At 38.4% G+C, this 21331-nt stretch overlaps 1 protein-coding gene across 2 annotated transcripts in view; it reads right to left on the bottom strand.

Moving 5' to 3' along the window:
• ZNF366 (zinc finger protein 366) overlaps nucleotides 1–20651 on the bottom strand; it is a 40801-nt gene extending 20150 nt beyond the window's left edge. Inside the window, exons 1-2 of one of the 2 annotated variants that reach the window (XM_048851295.2) lie at nucleotides 20501–20651; nucleotides 1229–1311 (exon numbers count right to left, since the gene is read on the bottom strand). The gene's annotated coding sequence lies outside the window, so the exon portion shown is untranslated. The remainder of the gene's footprint in view (nucleotides 1–1228; nucleotides 1312–20500) is intronic. The other variant, XM_048851296.2, reaches the window with a different exon arrangement.
• Between the last annotated feature and the right edge of the window lie 680 nt (nucleotides 20652–21331).

Genomic DNA, 21331 nt, shown 5'->3' with positions numbered 1-21331 from the left:
TGTGTTTTGGATGTATTGCTGTCTGTTCAGGATGAGGTTAAAAGAAAGAACCAGGCACATTTTTGCTTTGCCACCTCTGACGTGCTGAGGCAAGTTAATTTATTGATAGCTATTAATAACCCTATTCTTGGGAGGCGTGGAGATGGTCAAACAGTGCTAAAGAAGCCCCAGTTTCTTTATCAGGAAGCTCCAGTTTGGAGAAACTTCCTTCTAAAAATAGATGGAGAACAGCTACATGGCCTAGATAGGGTGTGGAGAGCAGAAGACATTTAAAGACTTGGTCGCAAGCAGATCATTTAAATCTTTTTAGGATATACAGGAGTAAAATCTGAGGAGTTCTGGGGAGATCTCTGAGGCAAAAGGCGAGGTGATGCTACTTTTCAGACACCTGGCAGATAAAACAGACAACTTTTAGGATAAGAATCCTTACTGATGGTAGTAGAACTAATGGGAATGCCTCAGTGCAAGTCCTGGGGCCTCTAGAATTATAGTTAGTAAAAACAGAATAGTAATAGCAGAATCTAATGTTCTAGCCTGAAAAAACTCTTTAAGACAGGGATTATAGGGGCTATTATCACCTAGAACTGAATTCCCACCCAAATCCAGTCCCTCTTTTGGGAACATGCAATGGTTTGGTTCCTTTGAAATCCTTTGAGACCCAAGAGGGACTTACATGACTTCCTCTCCCCACATTCTCAGGGGGAAAAGGTCAGGCAAATTTGAACTCATTTTAAGTTATTCTAAATGTATGTAATTTTAATTTGAAATCCACCTAGGTCTCACAATGTAAATCTTCCCTAAATATTGTGGGCCCAACTTTCCATTGTCCTGCTCCTTGTATAGTCATTCACATCTGTGCAAAGTAGGTGAAATGTTAAACAAGTGCCTGGCAATGACAAATTAGGCCCTGCTGTCATTATTGTTATGCTGTCAAGAATCTATAGAAGCTACAGTGACTAAGTGCCTTGGTAGGTGCTCATTGCTCTGTTGTCTCTATGCTGCCTGCTTCTCTCAGCTTTCATTATCTTCATTGATGACTGGGGATTTCAAACCATCCTGAGACTGAAGTAGTGGCAGAGTGTTTGAGAGTCTTTTCCTTGAGGTAAAAGGAGCTTTACTGGAGAGGAATCATTGTATTGCTCAACAAAAGCATTAGTCACTTTCACAAAAAGCTTATGTCATATTATCCTATAATGAATTATCATATAAGTCATCGGATCAGGTATACCTTGGAAAGAGGGAGTTCAAGTATTCAAGAACCCAGCATTAACACAGAGGTTGGGTGCAATCAGACTGAGGTGAATGAAGGACCTGAGAGGGGAGGAAGAATAAAAAAATAAAATATGCCTGCAGTACCACTTCTTATAAATAATAAAATAGCATCTAAGGGCCCCAAATCGGAATCTGTGACTCTTAGACTCTGTACAGACGTAGGGGGAGACACACCCTGACTGTATAAATTTGCAATCTAAGTTTTTCAAAACCTCATATCAAACCACTTCATAGCTTAAAAAAGCTCCAATTTCAGGTGGAGTCGAAAAACAGGTAGAGCGTTTCAAGGGATTCTTATTTACCCAAAGGGTCTGCCCACCACCAATGGAACACAAGCGTGTGTCTCCTTAATTTCTGTTTTTAGTTTCCAGACATGAATATATTTGAATATGATGTATTAGATACAAAACAGAACGGTGTAAAGCACCTCTACAGTGAGTTGGAAAAGCTGTTGAGGTATTTCCCGAACAAGGCTTCTGTACCGCTATTTATAAGTAATGTTGTTATTGAATTAACTTCCTTGAAAGAGGAAGAGAGTTTTTGACACAGAAAATGAATCACCTCTTATTTTCTCATTTCCAGGCATAATATTTCCCCAGAAGAAAAAAACTAAACTTGTACATACATCATGCAACTCATTTTACCAGCATATATATCTTTAGAGTCCCATGGGTGAAAGCCTGATCCTCTTGGGATGTCAATGGGAAACCTCCATATATGGAAGCCTTCACCAATTATTTGAAGAGGCAGAAGGACACCAGTATAAATGCGAGTGGTCTAAGTAGCTCCAGTTTAGACTATAACTACCCCTTTGCTACACAATTGCTCTGCTGCTGCTGCTGCTACTGAGCAGAGACAATAAAAATAGAAATGAGACCAGAATGAGTGAGAACTGAAAAATGAAAAACCCTTTAAGATAGAAAACCCATACTAGTTTGATGTTCGAGTGGAGCTTGGGCTGAAGACCTGGAAACAAGCATGAAATGGAGGCTAGTGTGGAAAATATAAAGGTGGTAGATTTGGGCCCAGCTCCTGTTAGCTCTAATAGGAACTGTGTGTTTAAACAACCACGTCTGATTCAAAAACATAGCTGAATGTACCTTGTCAGTTCATTCCTACTCTCCTCCTGGCGTTTGAAAAACAGACGCTGGGATTTGGGGGGAAAGAATGAATTATAACTGCATTTCTTTACTATTTGATTACTTCATTTTGTGTACATTATGAAGAGGGTCAACTGACAAATCAAATACTATGAGACTCCTTCACTCCAGCTGAGCAGGTGAAAGCTTCGCAGATCTCACTGTGCAAACATCTGCTTTTCAATAGTGGACATTTGCAAGCAGTCATTTTAATGATCCAGTTATTGCTGACTCGGTAGGTTTCATGAGCCTCTCCTTTACATAACTTGCCCCTAAGTTTTGTTTTGTTTGCGCCAAACCCTGAAGTCCTTACTCAGTTTTTAATCATTCCTTGTTTGGACGAATCTTCCATCAACCTCAGGATTCGACTGATTAGGAATTAGACCTGTAAAAGACCCATTTGGTCATTCAGGCCAATGCAGAATTGTTCCTTACAGAATATTATCAAATATTTTGCTGAGTACAATTTGAATCAGTGAAAGTATTAAGAGTATTCGTACAAATGTAAATTTGTGTATTACCATCAGCTACAAGCTTTCATTTAATTAATGTGAATGAATTTGCAAAGTTCTGCCTGAGCCTACGTATCTGATCTCTCCTCACATTTCCCACTCCTCCTTTGTTTCAGCAACAATGACTTCTTCATTTCCTTCTCCCATTCCCACCTTCATGCTGCCTCCTATGCATGGAGTAACCTCCTGCTCCCTGTGTGCCTCTCTTCATTCAGATCTCTCCTAAAGCCCCACTTCTTCTGTATAGTCCACAATTGGAAAAAAAAATGGAAATAATAAAGGGCCAGTGATTAAATAAGGTAACTCTTTGCCCTGGTTCTCCCAGTGTGCCTTGGCTATCCTATTGGTCCTGTGGTCTGTGCCACTCAGGAGGTCACACTAGGCGAGGATCACAATTGTTCCTTCCAGCCTTATAATATGAGTCTGTTTGTCATCTATACTGCAAGCTCTTTGGGGCAGGGACTGTCTTGATATATCTTATACCAGGTCCAACACATTTTCAATGCTTAACTAATGAGAATAATTTCAGGATTCGATGTTTAGTATTATTTCTCACTGCATGTGTTGCTCGATACTTGGCTGTTTTCATAATTCCTCACACTCTTTTAGGCGTACTATTTACTTCATTTCTGCTGTATATTTGAGTGAGCTGTAGTAAGCAGAGATAGGTATGAGGTGCAGAGTTCAAATTCAGATCCAGATCTGAACTTCCCTAAAGTCTGAGGATGTTCTCATCCGATGTGCCAGGTCAGACCCCTCTCTAGCTGTAACTTTTTTATATTTCATGTGTTTAGTATTTCTCCCCCCTCACTTTCTCCCCCTCCCCCCCAATCATCTCCCTTGATGTACGAACAGACACAGGTGCTATTTGCACCTAGCTAATGTGGAGGCGGCTCATCTCACTGTTTGGTACCCAAATGCCAGATCATCAAATCATTGCTCTTTCTCGTCCACTTAGAGCACAAAGCTGTGGAAAAAATGATGGTGTGGGCTTCAGCTATGCCACTCACTGGAGAGGAAAAGGAGCAACTGTAGCTCCAGTTCCCTAGTCCTCTTTCTGATATCTCAGATCTTCTTGCTGCTGCCAGGCTAATTCTCTTTCCTTTTATGCCAACTATCTCTCTTTCACCCCGATGTCACATTATTTCGTATGTGAGGAAGGTAAAGCAGGGTGCACTTTCCATCTATGCTCTCCTTGCTGAAGTAACCACACATGCAAGCACATGAATATGGAAAATGGGCTGTGCCAGCCTTATCGCTGAGTGAGTCCCAATTCCTCCCTAAAACACTTGTGCTGTAAGCCTGAACCATGTGGACTGAATCTAGAGGAGAGATGTTAACATAGAACAAAAGCATTTTTTCCTACACTTGGCAGCAGTGTGTGTGTCTGACAGAAATTGTGCTATCATCAGGCAGACATGAGGGTGGGGTAGGAAACTCCTCAAAAACCATTGGACGTAGAGACGCATTAGGGAGTCATAAAATGGGAGATCTTAGGAAATGAAAGGGCAGAGTTAAGAAATGTAAACTTTCTGGAGCTTTAATAAATCTCTTCTTTTAGTACCAACCGCCCTTTCAGTCTCTCCCTCTCTCTCACACCCTCCTTTGTCTACAGTGAGGTCTATAGGACTTAAGCAACAGCTTAAATGTAAGCATGTGCTTAAGTGCTTTGTTGAAGAGGGCTGCTTTCATGAATTGAACCTAAGTGTCTTGCTAAATTATGGATATCTTTAAGACACAAGACAGGTGGTCACCTTAGCTAGTTTATTTCTCTTCCCTTTTTCTGTTTGCTGTTGTTAATGGCATTGGAATTAGAAACATGTACACAGTTCAGTTGCTCATGAACATGATCTGGAATGATTTGAAATTAGGAAGTGGGCAGGATCAGGTTTTTCTCCCTGCATGAACATGATACTGTTGAGAGGTTTGCTGTCTTTTCACTTCTCCCTGGGAAATTACCTTCATGTGCTGATTAAGTGCTGCAGGATAAAACTTCTTCTTTCCAGCAAGAAACATATATCATCAGCATTATCCTGTGAAGTGGAACTGATGATTTGACAGCTCTTTTAGAGCCTGATCCAAAGCCCATTGAAGTCAATGGAAGGACTCCCAATGATTTCAGTGGGCTTTGGGTCAGATCCTTAATGATTTTCCATGTAATTTGTCACAAGGCTAGTTCCCCACTGGTAACTTTTCTTTTTAAATTCACTTGATTCACTGTGATTTAGATTTAACAGGTGGCATTACACTTTATGCAGAAGAAGAGTCTCCAATAATTTTTCATCAGTTACACGCATAAGCCACTCATCTGAAAAATTGTATTTTCTGAAGGATTTGAACAGTTTAACGTGACACACTAAAATAGCTATAATAGAAACACGTGGTTTTCATTTATAGTTGTATGCAATTAAATAATATTTGGTTTCTTGGATTATATAACACAGTACTTGTATTCCATGTTAGTTTCATTGGATCTGTTTTTAACACATACTTGACTCACTTCAGGCTTGATGCTTAAGTTTTTAAATTATTTCTCAGGCTCTTGGAACTATCTCCACAGTCTGAGCTTCCCAAAGCAGCACATCTGCATTTGTCTCACCTGTGAAAATGATGCTAGGAATGAGAGAAGTCATCTCTAGTCAAATGGAAAAGAAGACATGTTTTCATTACTTGAGCCACATCTCTGTTGTTTCATTGCGCCTTTAAAAACATTTGTTTTTTGCCAATCACCCCTCCCCCTATGTTTGGGAAATAGTCTATTTGCACAATACTATCTGGCTATACAGATTGTAAGGCTTCTGTGTCATTTTGGGCATACATATCCATTATTTGTTTTTCACACCCCGGTAGACAGATATTTGCTAAAAACACTTTGCAGGGTACATTTATTTTTGTCATTTTCTATAGCAGGGAATTTAAAAACATCTTCTCTGAAATAAATCAATATCCCATTGTATTCATATATTTTAAAATAATTATTAAAGATGTAGAGCCAGATTCTGAGATCATTCCCAGAGGTGCATATCTGGAATAACTCTGTTGTCTTCACTGTCAGAATTCAGGTAGTCTATGGGCTGAATCTGATGTCTTGACCTTGCCAGAAAACATGGTTATGGCATAATTTGGTCTTGGGTGGTGCTAGCAAGTATGTTAAAAGAAAAGTGTTTAGATGGATGGGTAGGTGTGCAGGTCCTTATGTGTTATCACTGTTTTCTGCTCTTTTATTCCCCTGCTGTTTTTCTCCTGCTGCAGTTCCTTTCCTCCAGAGATGAGTAGCTTGCCCTTAATTTGGCAGACTGATTCATTATCATTCCTATTATACTTTTACTTTGTTTCCCAAGGCAACTGGGTATAGGACACTGAGCTGTGTAGTTTGGTTCATTGAACACGGTGCTGTGGACTCCTATGTAAAGCTTAAACTTGAGTTTTGTAATCTTATCCCCAGTGCCGCTCTTAACATGCCTCTACCCCTTATTGGGAGATCCTTAATTGACCATCTCCAGCCACTTTAATGTGTCAGTGATGCAAAGTGGCCTTTGCATTCAGTTTATGCCCACTGCTGGTTTTGCCCTTTGTTTCTCTCCTTTTCCCCATCCTTCTTTCTCTGCTTTTTCTTCCTCTTTGTTTGTTTCCTCTGTTCTTCCCTCTGCATATCCTTCCCCAAGAGGTTCACTCCTAACCCCTTCCCCTTTTATGTGTTAAAATGATCAGCAATTAAATAGTTAGTGTTGATAGTGAAGTGTCATCATTGGGCTTTAGAGTGGACACTCCAATGATATTAATGGGGATCAGGCAGTTCAATCTCAGAACTATTGTTTCAGGCTGTCTGCAGACTCAGGATGATCGTTCTGCATTGGTTACACCTACGTCACATTTGGTAGGTTTTCTTCACAAATACGAGGGCTAGACACTTTGTTTTATTAAATAAAAGCTTAAATTATGCACCATCTGAATGTGTCATGCAGGCCATAGTTGTACCTCAAGTAGGCTGAATACAGTGTTTGGCAATTCTACATTTTCTGGATATTTATTTACATTTTTGAGAAAGCTCCTGTGGGGAGAGGGATGTCTTTGGAGATGGTTGTCAGGAGAGGAGGACTAGGCTACAAGCTAGTAGTCCATAGGCGCGTGCGTGTGTGTGTGTGTGAGAGAGAGAGAGAGAGAGAGAGAACACCTCTGATCTAGTACTATAATACTTATTCCTAATAGCTTAATCCAGATTTATACCTATTAATCAAAATTATTAGTATAAATATGGAACCAGGTATGAGGATGAAGTACTTTATTAAACAGTTACACAAATGCATCATCCTATATATAGTTCATTTGAAATAAATGGAAATACTCCAGGGAAAATTTGGCCTAATGTATATTATTTACTATGCTTTCCCTTATGTACCAATACTGCAGCCTTTCTGCTGTGTGGGATCTGTCCATCTTTCATTAACTTATTGTTAAAATTTGCTTGGCTACATTGCAGTATTTTCCCCTATGAAAATGTGTCGAACAACTTTGAGTGTGTGTGAGAAAAGCCTGTACAATCTCTGATGTGTAATGGACCAAATTTTGCCCTCAGTTACATCCATGTTTCCCCATTAGAATTAGTGGACTAGTATAGCTGTAACTGAGGGCATTATCTGCGCTTTGAGATCAAGTTATGATCTGATGTCAAAAGGATACATTCCTTCAGACTCTTATATAGATAAACCTAACAGTACTCTTATCAAAATCTGGAACAAGGAGTTTGTCACCACCTTTATAAAATGTACAAAATAGTTTTTTAAATCACTGCTTATGATTTTAAATCACTGCTCATCTCATTCCATCCTTATTTCCTGCTTACTTCCATATCTATCATTGGCAATTGAAAACATCACACTTTTGGCACCAGAGCCATTGTACATACCAAACAGTTTTCCTTTGGAATATTACCAGATTAGGTTAACAACTTTTTAGGAAACTTTTCTCCAGGAACTAAAGTTAGTGAAGATAAATTGAGGGCAAATAAATGACTTAAACTTTTGGAGGAAGAGGACTTCAGTGATAAAATTGCATCAGTTGAGTGCAGTCTCTGTGGTTTCCTCGAACAGACAGACTAGTGTCATTTACCAAACATAACAATTATGTACTATATATGAAATTCCATTTACAAAATCTTCTTGGACTGTTTAGCATTTTGAATTTTCGATAAATAATGGAGCCCTGCAGATTGTCCAGAATGAAAAACTAACCTTGGCTAAACACTTCTGCTTTAGGGCTTTGTTGCAAAAGTGAACCTTTCAGTGCTATTTATGGACCTTTCAAAGGGACTTAGGTTGGCTTAAGATCCTTTCTTCCCACCATAGTATTTCACTCCTGCTACTATCTCATAGAGGGCCAGGGAGTGGCCTGGTAGCCTCCCATCTCCACAGGTTTTAGGAGCAAGTAGATGGGGACGCCTGTCCTTGATCTGCAAGCTAGCCAGCCAGTTGGCTTGCTCCCACATCATGAGTCTTTGGGCCCAGACAGTCCATCTCCTGAATGCTTCATTTGCATATAAACAGGTGCCTAAAAGAAGAGATCTTCAGGTAAAATGTGTGTGCACATGGAGGGAAGTCATGTGAAGAGAAGGGGTGCTACTGTGGGGATACTCAGCTGACTTTCATCAGTTTCCATATGTCATCTCCAAAACAAGATTTTAGATGAAAACCTGGACCTATTGAAGTCAGTGGGAGTTCTTTGCCATTTACTTCAACACGGTCAGGATTTCACCCTTTTTTAAAGTTTTGCTTTGAATTTTTGGGTTCACACAACTCAAAGTGAAATTCAGAGGTGTTGAAACGATGGGAACCAACCTACCACTAAGAGTCTGTGGAACTTGTGTGAACTGAAACAGGAGGACTCAACTCCAGATACTGACAGCAGGAGATATAACCTATCCACTGCTCACATCTGTCTCAGTTTCCAGTTCCTTAAAAATAGTTTACAAATTATGCATCCCTCATCATTATGAAGCTTAAGTGGATTTAGTTGTGTACACTTTCAGTTATGAACACAAAAAGAAAAGGAGTACTTGTGGCACCTTAGAGACTAACCAATTTATTTGAGCATGAGCTTTCGTGAGCTACAGCTCACTTCATCAGAAGCCTGTCAGTTATGAACACGTAGCTGAAGTTTGATTCAATCTCTTCTGGAAGGTCTGGACACCTATTTTTAATATATATTGCAATTCCTAAATAGCCCATTGACTGACCTTTTTATAAGAGAGAGGTTCTTAAATACATTGTGCTGGCCAAATTCTTATCTAGATTGTTGCCTACATTTCCCTGGCTATTTCAATTGGATACATTATTACTCACTTTAGATCTGATTGTGAGCGGTTAACTGCCTTCAATTCCCACTGACTTCAGTGGAGTTACTCTTGTCTTACATTTAGTGTAAAGGAAATCAGGCCCTTTACCTTTAAAAACAACACTTTGCACAGTGGCAGAACAAGGACAGAACCCAGATATCCTGAGACCCGGTCTGGCACTTTAACTGTAAGACCATACTGCCTCCCAACAATTAAAACTCCCTAAAACAATTGTAGTCAACTATTTTGAAAAATATACTTGAACAGGTGCACTAAAGGCTGCCTTTAAGTTGGTCCTTAAAATTATTTATTGAAAATAACCAATTTGAAGAGCATGATTTTTAAAATGTCACTTTCATATAAAATGAAAACGATACGGGGAGAGGCTGTCAGTATTTTGTAGATTCCTCTCGTTCTGTACGAACTATTATTCTGAGAGCTAATAGTATCATAGACAGGTGAGCACTTGTTAGTTGCCTACATTTTGGTGAGAGCTACAGTACTCCAACGTGAGGAAATGTTATGTGCTATACCTGTCTGCAACGGAGAACTCTTGTTTCTAGGGCCATTCATCTACTATCTTTCACAAGCACTAAACAAATGCAAAATGTTCCCAATCAATATAATTTTAGAGTACTTATCTGAAGATGAGTAGAAGGGAATTGAGCCAAAGCAACCAAAAAGTATATATCTTGAATGGTTAATTATAAATTCCCGTATTATCTACTGGAAGGTATACAAGAGAATTCATCTCTACACTATTGAAGGGATGTGGTATGGAAGATAGTCTGTGCTTGCAAAGTATCATCTGGTACTGGCCACAGCCAGAAATGGATAGTGGACTAGCTGGACCCTCAGTCTAATCCAATATGGCAATTTCTATGTTCCTATTTAAAGTTCAGGGTAGAGCTGAGGAGGTTAAATAAAAAGTTAACATAGGCGTTTGTGTTAGCTAGTTTTCCCAGACCACACTGGTGACACTGACAATAGTACAGTAGTTTAGCTGTTCCTCAGTCCAGAGGAAAGCCCTCCAGAATTGGGTGCATTGTATGCAAGCCTTACTCCAGAACTTAACTAAACATCTTTTCTCCTGTTTTTAAGGGAAAATACTTCCCTAAGCCAAGCATGTATCATGGTAAGACCACACTGAAACCATGTTAAAAATTGTAAAATCTTCATAGAATATAAGGAAACTAAAATAGAAAGTTAAGGGCTGTATTCTGCTAATTTCTAGTCCATGTGCTTCCAGACACGTGCATATCTGAGGGCAGACTCTGGCCCTGAGATTTTGAACTTGGAGTTTTCTCTTCATCAGCAAAGTGTGCTGCCTAATTCTCATCAGATAACACAATGCAAGTAAACAAAAATTTGGCTGCAAGAGATGTGATGTGTATGTAACCATATTGCATTCATCCCAAAGTGGCCTTGCTCCCATTCTATTGTTTGTATTTCTTCTTTAAGGGGTGTAAGAAATGCGGGCTACAAGTGTACCGAAACAATTCTGATTTGAAGCAGTTCTATCAGAAAAAGTACTTACACTACCAGATTCCTGCCTCATCTATGTGCAGGCGAAGGGCAACATCCTTGGTGCTTTAGCTCCAGCTCAGAACAATGTTTCTGACTGACCAGGTCAAGAGCTCACAAGAAAGTAATTTGACAACTTCCTCTCTGGCTTTCTCCCCTTCCCCTGTGATCCCAAAGTTGAATCCTGTAATTAGTTGAGTAACAGGCTATTTCTTCTCTCTGATCCACCAACGTACATCCCATATAGAGTGTTTAATTATTATTTTACTAAATTTAGTGATTGCAAAAATTAAGGTTTTAAAAATAAGCAACAGTTAGTTGCAACAGGTCAAAAAGGACCTGAAATTGGCACCACAGTTGTCTGGTTGGTTTGGGGTTTTTTATTATTTATTATTTTATTTTATTATCATTTCAGAACTAAAATTCAGCTTCATCATTTTAATCCAGTCATGGCAGAAATGTATTATGGCTGACAAGTTTCAATCAAATACAATTTTAATGGCATTGTTACAAAATTCTGAAAAAATGAAGCCCAGGATGGTAATGGCGACTCTTAGCTTAACATCACGAACGTTATACTATAATAATGATTAGAAGTTGTCAAAAAAAAAAAAAGAGGATGTGGTTTTTGAAAAAATATTGACAAAAATTGCATCCAGTTTTTAATCAAAAGTTTGAAATTTCATCAAAATTTTCAAGCAGCTCCAATAATTACTTAGACTTTCTATAAATCACTTTTAATCATCAGTCATCCCAAAGGCCCCATTTAAAAAGTGCTTTCCATCACAAGAACAATGCTCAGAATACTGACACACCCTTATACTCAAAAACCTCCATCCAACCAAAAAAACCAGACAACCGACTGTTAAAACAAATAAACCTTGAAAAAAGACAAAGCAAAGAACAAAAACAGTAACTTCTTAAAGTTAAAAAACAAAAACCTTTCCCCATGCAGAGTTTTTGTTTGTTTTTTCCTGAGAATGGAAAAGTGCCAGAGATTCCATGAAGTCCACTGGGGACTTCACTGTTGCTATTGACTTTACGTGGAAGGTGCACATCTGCTACAGTGATGGACATCTGTATAAACTTCAGGATAGATAGAATTCTCATACATTATTTTGACTTACTGGTTTGGACATGTTGCACCACTGCACAAAATACTTTACACTTGCTCATGTGTTTCGTTGTTGCCAGTAGTGGATGACTAGTGGACTTGTTCATTAAGGTCATCAGATAGAATCCTGGATCCTGATTCTCTACCCACAGGATACAAGGAACTCCCATTGAATTAAATTTCTTGATTTGTGACTTATATTTAAGTTGAGAGGTGTTTCTTATCTTCTAGGATAGGAGAATGGCATCCTGTATATTGGGAGTCAAAAGTTTCGAGATCTGTTCCCAGTGACACACAGGTGGTTGATGCTGGTATCTGTATGATTGCAGGAAAAATTCTGCCTTCAGATCTGTACTGCTTCTCGTAACTGGAACAATTTAATGTTTTGGGGTCAGTGTTAATCAGAGATACTCAGTGATAATTTGCATGGTACTCTGAGTCCCTGTCTTTTGAAGGGACAACATGTGTGGCCAGAGTTCTTTTTCCTTCATTTCCATAAATACTTACTGTGAGATGAGCACCTCTTATTCCTGTTAAACGTGGGAACAATTAGATAATTCATCCTCTACTAGTGACTTCCCTGTGGTTTACTTCAATTTCCACAGGAGATCTCTAATCCTGTGTTGGCTTCAGTAGACACTGCACAGTTGCAGAAAACTGCATTAATGAATTGCAATATGGGGTGGGTTTCTAACAAGTTATTTCTTTCATTAGAAAGAGAGGGGAAATATTGCCCTCCAAAAAGAGATCAATATGTCTAAATTATTTTTCAATAGTGCATATTATTTTCATTAAAGCTACAGAGTGCATCAATAAATCCATTGATGAAATATGTGCACATGTAGAAAGAGGTACGCCTACCTTCTGGGAGACCTGCCATGAGGAAGACATCATTTTCAAACTTTATGCATCCTAATGATTTTATCTGGTGCCAAGATACCACAGGAATGGGTGCTGTAGTAAATATGTGCTAGATTTATACTACTGAAATGTTCCTATTACAATTTTATAGTGGAGAAAATATTGTGAAATACATAAATACTGCAGATTTAGCTAAGGGCCCAATCCTGCTCCCACAGACGCATAGACTTTAAGGCCAGAAGGGAAGTCAGTGGGTTTTTTACCATTTACTTCAATGGGAGCATGAGCAAGCCCAGTGTGAGATAGTAAGAACATATTTTATGACAGAATAGGGCCCACAAACTCCATCAAATTACAACTCTGGTCATGGGCGGACAAGCAGAGACTGCTTAGCCAATATTCCCCCCATCCTGCAAGCAAGTGGGTAGTGAGAAAAGGCATAGGCGTAGTCATGGCTTCTCCCAACCCCCTTTACTTGCCAGCCGGAGTAGTTGTTCAGGTATCTGGGTAGGGATGCGTAAATTGCTCTCTGAAAAGGAGTGAAGTAATTTACTCCCCTCACAGAATAAGGAGAAAGCAGGAAAGAAAATGGGACATTTGCTGGCTCATAATTCATACTCTTTTCTGCTTCTGGCATAGTGCAGCTATGTGCTATCCCATTACTCAGAACAGACTGTAAAATTACAATCTAACCCAGAGAAATTATATAGTTTCCATCCTTGATCAATGAATAAGGAGAAATTATTGCTCCAAAGCGAAAGATCAGACAATGGATACCTCATTGCTAATGTTAGCATACTTCTTTAATACAGCCTCACAAAATAATAATAAAAACCCATGGTATGATCTCACTGCCGCTTTGCTTCCAGTTTCAAATCAATGGCACTTCTTTCTAATCCAATAGAGAAAAGTGGAGGGGAGAGTGTTTGTCACTGAAAAATATCAACCTACATACTAACTAAAATCATCTGACTGCTTTTGTAAATTCAGCATTGTGAACCGTCAGGCCCAATGAACATTTAAACTTTTCATTCCTTTTACAGCTTCCAAAATCCTGCGTATGTGAAGTGGTGCCCTACATTCCCAATCAGCATGGGCCATCGAAAACTAGGGCAGTTTTAATTTTAGTTGTTTACAAAAATTGCTGGAAAAAAATAAAAATTTGCTATCCAATTAATGAAAAACACAGATTTCCTAAATCTTTTATAAAGTGCAGTTTTCACAATTGGTATCAAACTATTGCTGGCTTTCATCTAGTGTTTTTTCTATAAGCTGAAAGTGAAAGGTATTTGCATCTTTTGTTTTTCAGGGTAGTTGGGAAACAGAATAATAGCTAAAAGGACAGGAGTACTTGTGGCACCTTAGAGACTAACAAATTTATTAGAGCTTAAGCTTTCGTGAGCTATAGCTCACTTCATCGGATGCATAGAATGGAACATATAGTAAGATAGATAGATATATACATACAGATAAGTTGGAAATTACCATACAAACTGTGAGAGGCTAATTAGTTAAGATGAGCTATTATCAGCAGGAGAAAAAACCTTTTGTAGTGATAATCAAGATGGCCCATTTAGACAGTTGACAAGAAGGTGTGAGGATACTTAACTGGCTAGGATGATTTAATTGGGGATTGGTCCTGCTTTGAGCAGGGGATTGGACTAGATGATCTCCTGAGGTCCCTTCCAACCCTGATATTCTATGATTCTATGAACTTAAGGAAATAGATTCAATATGTGTAATGACCCAGCCACTCCCAGTCTCTATTCAAACCCAAGTTAATGGTATCTAGTTTGCATATTAATTCAAGCTCAGCAGTTTCTCGTTGGAGTCTGTTTTTGAAGCTTTTCTGTTGCAAAATTGCCACCCTTCAATCTTTTACTGAGTGGCCAGAGAGGTTGAAGTGTTCTCCTACCGGTTTTTGAATGTTATGATTTCTGATGTCAGATTTGTGTCCATTTATTCTTTTGCATAGAGACTGTCCGGTTTGGCCAATGTACATGACAGAGGGGCATTGCTGGCACATGATGGCATATATCACATTGGTAGATCATAGAATCATAGAATATCAGGGTTGGAAGGGACCTCAGGAGGTCATCTAGTCCAACCCCTGCTCAAAGCAGGACCAATCCCCAATTAAATCATCCCAGCCAGGGCTTTGTCAAGCCTGACCTTAAAAACTTCTAAGGAAGGAGATTCTACCACCTCCCTAAGTAACGCATTCCAGTGTTTCACCACCCTCCTAGTGAAAAAGTTTTTCCTAATATCCAACCTAAACCTCCCCCACTGCAACTTGAGACCATTACTCCTTGTCTTGTCCTCTTCTACCACTGAGAATAGTCTAGAACCATCCTCTCTGGAACCATCTCTCAGGTAGTTGAAAGCAGCTATCAAATCCCCCCTCATTCTTCTCTTCTGCAGACTAAACAATCCCAGTTCCCTCAGCCTCTCCTCATAAGTCATGTGTTCCAGACCCCTAATCATTTTTGTTGCCCTTTGCTGGACTCTCTCCAATTTATCCACATCCTTCTTGTAGTGTGGGGCCCAAAACTGGACACAGTACTCCAGGTGAGGTCTCACCAATGTCGAATAGAGGGGGACGATCACGTCCCTTGATCTGCTCGCTATGCCCCTACTTATACATCCCAAAATGCCATTGGCCTTCTTGGCAACAAGGGCACACTGCTGACTCATATCGAGCTTCTCGTCCATTGTCACCCCTAGGTCCTTTTCCGCAGAACTGCTGCCTAGCCATTCGGTCCCTAGTCTCTAGATGTGCAGGTGAATGAGCCCCTGATGGCGTGGCTAATGTGATTAGATCCTATGATGGTGTCACTTGAATAAATATGTGGACAGAGTTGCCTGATTCAAGTTACTGACTGTCACTGATAACATAAGCTTCTAAACCATGCAGCAAGAAACCAGGAGCAAATGATGCAAGATGGAGAAATTAAATCACCAGATAGGGAATATCATTGCAGTTTAAAAAACCTTTAGAAGTATCCCAATTTCTTTTAGTATAAGACTTTTTTAATGTAATTGTTTGTGATGTCAAAGAAGGAAACCAGCTTGCAGTACCTTACAGTTGTCAACTGAGAGGAGAAATTGCTTTGTTGTGACTGTACAAAGACCACGGTAGCACCTGTGTACTTCCATTTGTGTTACTGCATAGGTATAAGTTCCCTAGGCATCAAATGAAAGCATTAAGTACTTCTTTCAAAAAGATAGGATTCTTTCCTAGAATCATTAGTATTTTATACACTAGGCAAGAAGGACTGATCCCTGCCAAATGGATATGAAGGCAAGTCAGACATCCTATATGTATTACAATAGGTATGTAATTTATAAAACATATTTCATAACCATTAGGTGTTCACCTAGTCAGAAGCTTTTGACTGGATGAACATTCTTAATCCTCATGCTGAATGTTATCCATTTAAAAAAAATGGTATTGTAACTTTTCCAGCAGCAGACAGCTGCAGGCTGAGTTTCATAACTGTCAACTTCTCAACATGAAAATGAGGGTAACATCAGGTTTCTCCAGTGTCTGATTCCTCTTAAGCTAATTTTTCTGCCTTTTGCCTTCTTTTTAAAGACTTCCATTTATTTTTTCCTTCTAAAATCCTTTCTCTGAGACATTTTTCTTCTCTGATCTCACTTCTCCATGCTCAGTTTGTCCTCCTGGGATGGGAAGTGGGAGTGGAGAAGCAACTAGGTTTTAAAAATACATGGTTCATTTGGTTTAACAACACTTCTCAAAAAGGTCCTTACTGTAGATGTTCAGGACACAAAATTGGTAAAAGTCTGTCAGATAATGAATACATTTATCTCTGTCTATATTTATCTTCTTTTACATAGCACTATTGCTATTGTATCTAAGGAACCAACCCTGCAAAGGGATCTGCATGGGTGAAATAGTCTATTCATGCAGATTCCTTTGCTGTATTGGAGCCCCAGTGATATAAGTTCAATACAATCTGCCTGGGATAATCAGTTTTCCAGTCTACTTAAGGTCTGTCCAGCACTACTTCTAGGAATGTGGTGGTCTCCACTCTATTTTGGATTTATCTTGCATTTGGTTTGAGGATGCCAAGAAGTTTTCTTCCATTCTAATTCTAGACAATTAATAGGTGTGCCAACACATCTATCTTCTGGATATACATTCTGCAGTGCCAAAAAAATATGCAATATTGTAGGTACAGCTTTATAACTTATCTGTATCCACATTATGCCCAAGTTGCCTTAAGAACAATTAGGCCAAGACTCTTCAAGGTTTGTGTGTAAAATACCTGATAATTCAAGGTAAAAATTCATATGAGCATGACTCCACTCGAACAAATTTGTACCAGCAGAAGATAGTGTTTCTATCGAAAGAATCTCATTGACTTCAATGGGCTTTGGATCAGGCCCTTTCTCCTGTGACTTCCATGGAGCTAGTCACAGAAGTAAGGCTGCAGCACTGGGCCCTTACCCTTATACTAACATATATTAGCTAGTTAGTACATAATAGTTCAAAACTACTGTGATCAAAAATTTTCCCGCTAAACGTTTTTTGTTGAAATTTTAATTGAAAATTTCTCAAAATGATTCATTTAGATAAGGTTGAAATATTTCAACATTGTGTCAACTTTTGTTATGGACTATTATAACTTATAAGATAACAATGTAATATAATATAAAAGTTGAAATCTTTTGACATAAAAGTCAAGTCGGTTAAACTTGAAATGAAAGGTTATGACCTTATTTTTTTTTTAAAAGGTTTGACCTTGTTGAAATGAAATATTTCAATTATTCTAAATGAAATTTTGGAATTTTCATTTCATGGGAAATTTCAAACTTTCATTCTAATTTTGGAACAATTTTAAAAAATATATTCAGAATATCCTGTGGAATGGGAATTGGGGTTCCAAACAGCTCTATTCAAAACTACACCGTAACCGTAACTATGTTTTTGTTTTTAACAAAGGCACCAATAAGCTTTTAAATAAGATACAAAAGTGTGTCTCTGGTAAATACCTGTTTTATTGCCTTCCATGAAAACAATGTTTTAAATAATATAGGAATTAATCACTAAAATACATTTCACAAACATTAAGCTTATGCTATAAACTAACAAATACCATAAATTTAAGGAGGCTGGCATTCATAAGCTATGATTCTCTGCCTATAACTTTTTCACAATGATGCGAGACAAGGACAAAACTCCATTTCCTAAACTCTCAAAGAGAAGTTAGGTTTCAGAGTAGCAGCCGTGTTAGTCTGTATTCGCAAAAAGAAAAGGAGTACCAGTGGCACCTTAGAGACTAACCAATTTATTTGAGCATAAGCTTTCGTGAGCTACAGCTGATGCATTCAGTGAATTGCATCCAATGAAGTGAGCTGTAGCTCACGAAAGCTTATGCTCAAATAAATTGGTTAGTCTCTAAGGTGCCACTAGTACTCCTTTTCTTTTTAAAGAGAAGTTAGTTTGTTACAACTATATTATATAAAATCATGTTGTATTGATTTTATAACAAAAAATGCACAATGTAAAAGACATTGTAAATGACCAACAAAAAAGCATGGTATCAAAGGGAAATGTAACTGAAAGGTGTAATCCATGAATGAAGTACAAAGCTCAGGGTCTATATTTACAACTAAATTATAAACTATCATTCTGCAGTGCTATTTTACTTAAACATTAATAGAGAGCTGAATATAGAACCAGCACTTTATTTTTTGATCAGGTACTATAACATCAAGTATACACACTTTTTTGCTTCAGGATCATAGAATGACCTCTTTTCAGAGCTCTCAGAGAAAGGATATATAGTAAACATGGGCCGAGACTGCAAGCATACATGAATTTGTAGAGATTGTCAAAACTGAAATCTGGATCTAAATTTTGCAATTGGCTCCTGTCTTAATTGTAGATTGAACCTAAATCCTGGATCTAACCTTCCCAGAACTTTGGGGTGTTTGCAATCCAGATCAAAATTTTGCAGCTTGAGCTCATCTTTGGTGTGGTAACAGCAGAGAAACAGAGAAATTCTGTGGCCTCAGAAGCTGTAGACAGAGCAAATCACATACTTTACAAGGTAAATTAACAAAATGACTTCTCTGTTTATCTTATTTGACATACGAATGGGGGCCCAGTTTCAAACGTAGTCACCTAAATAGATGTCCAAAGCCCACATTTGGTTGTCTGAATCAGTACTTGGTCACATAAAATGGCCTTTTGTCCAGCTAAGTGCCAAACTGGGTATCCAAATAAAAAAAGTACACATCTCACTTTCACGCGTGCATTTGAGAACTGGTCTCTATACCGGTAACCTTAAATACTTCACCTACAAAATGTTTTTATCCAAGGCTCATAAATAGCACCAAACTAGACAAACTTGATACATTTCACTTCAAACCACATTAAACAATAAATTGATCAGCACTTCATAACTGCTAATAAATAGAAGGAGTAGAGAGACATATAATTTTATCAGAAAACTTGCTAATGTGGGGTAGATCACTCCCTACCATGGGGGGAGGGAGGGGGGAGGGGAAAGCTATAGAAAGGAGCCACAAGGAGGAATAATGTGTTTGTTCAGTCGTTGGGGAAAATTATATCTCCACTTCTGAGAAGGAGGCTCAACCCCCCAGAACCCATGGATTTCAGGGGACCCACCAACAGCCAGAGTTGTATATACCAGCTCTGGGGTTCCCTGCCCTGCATTTGGAGCTGTGCTGCCAGGGACTTGAATGTCCCACAGAACATTCTAAAGCTCTGAAGTCTCACTCGCAAGTTAATGTGGGCTCAAGAGATGATCAGGCTTCTCTTTTGTAGAAATGTGACCTATTCTACTCCTCATCCAAACTGCACCTTCCTATATAAAAGTTGCTATTTCTGTTGAGTTGCCTTAGAAAAATAAAATGCATTCTTAGATCATACTCTTTACTGACGGTGCAGTCAAACTTTGCTAGCTTAACATGTTGTACCTGATACTTGGAAACTGTAGCTGACCAGCCACTGGCTGATAAGGAATATAAATGACTAGCCAGCATTTTATCCTCATACTCACATTGGTGGTTAATCTTAGTATTTGTGACATAGCTTGTAACTTAGTCTTTTTAAATGAAACTGGATCTCACTTAACTGGTGGAATGTCACTGCTTTCAGACTGCATATACCACAGGCACTAAGATACAAACATGTGCACTCTCTCTCACACACTACACAGCTCCATTTTAAAAAACCCGAGTAATTCTCTCTCTTTTATGGCACAGCTTGATGACAGCTCAGTTGCTCGGTGTAACACTTGAATGAATATGTTTGAAGTAATGGTCAGAGATGAACAAACTGTACTAGCCTATCAATTACGAACCTACTTATCCTATCTCTGCCTTTGTGAGGTCACAGTAAACCTTGCTGAAACTTTCAATATAAAGTAAGTGACGTCTAAAACAAGCTACAGGGGCTGCTGGAAAGGTAAGGTCAACTACTCAGCTTCATATGAAAGAATTCACAACACTGAATACTGCAGACATTCTCAATCTTACTGAGAAACCGCTCCTCAATATTGGTTAAACCTCATACTACTAATGGCAGTATCTAAAAAACTGACTATAGATATTTTAAAAGAAAATATACACTGCATGCCAATGCATACAGTCATTATCTTTTGTCTGGTAGTTGATAAATGTCTTTCCTGTATTTAAAGGTGTATATATTAAACTAACAGAGATTTAAGTAAAAATGCTTTCTTGGTTAACTTACCAATTGTTGAAGTTGGAATGAGCTAAGCTGTCTACCTGCTTTCCTGTTGGCAATCTCTCTTGCTCCCTGTGTAGAGATTGCAGTAGACTTAGAAAACTAGCAAGGACAATGTTTCAAATGACTTAAGAAAGAGAACAGGAACAATCACTTCGTTCTCTTTTTTCAGATGAGTACAGTACCTTCAGAAAGAAGGAAGGAAGGGAGGGGAGAGGAAGTCAACAACCCTTTGCTTTCCTGCAAAAAAATAAGGAAACAGTAGATAGCCATCTCATTTTCGCTCAAACAAAATGTTTGGAAAAATAAATATAATTGTACCAAAAGGAATTCCTCAAGTATATATCTGAATTATTGGCTTCATGAGGACTAATTTATAGCTCTCTTTCTGTGCAACTACAACAAAACAAATGAAGTTCTAAAAGTAGTGTCTAGGATTAAAAATGCCCATTTTAATGGCATGTAGAGAACTCCAGTAGCCAAAAAAGTACAGATAACAATCCTCCAAACAAGGAGAAATCTTACACGTCACAATAAAAACAAAATACACATGCAAAAAAAGGAATGAAAAAATCTCTTTGTGTGTTAAAAAGAATTCAACAAATTTAACTTTCACAGAATGTTATAGAAGTGAGACACTTTTTGAGTCTCATAGATAAAGTATAGGGGTCATATTTATCTGAAGTCAGAATTACACCTGAGATTAATTTGGCTTTTCTAAAAATGGAAAAGCATAGGATTGATGTAGAGTGCACCTTAATATATCAAAATTAGAATGATTTATCATGCTCTAGATATATTTTCATGCTTTTTAACTGGAAAAAGAAGCAGAATTGA

Source organism: Caretta caretta, chromosome 5 (genome assembly GCF_965140235.1).
Source record: "Caretta caretta isolate rCarCar2 chromosome 5, rCarCar1.hap1, whole genome shotgun sequence".
NCBI classification, from domain to species: Eukaryota; Metazoa; Chordata; order Testudines; family Cheloniidae; genus Caretta; species Caretta caretta.
This window is presented reverse-complemented; position numbering and strand designations above follow the sequence as displayed.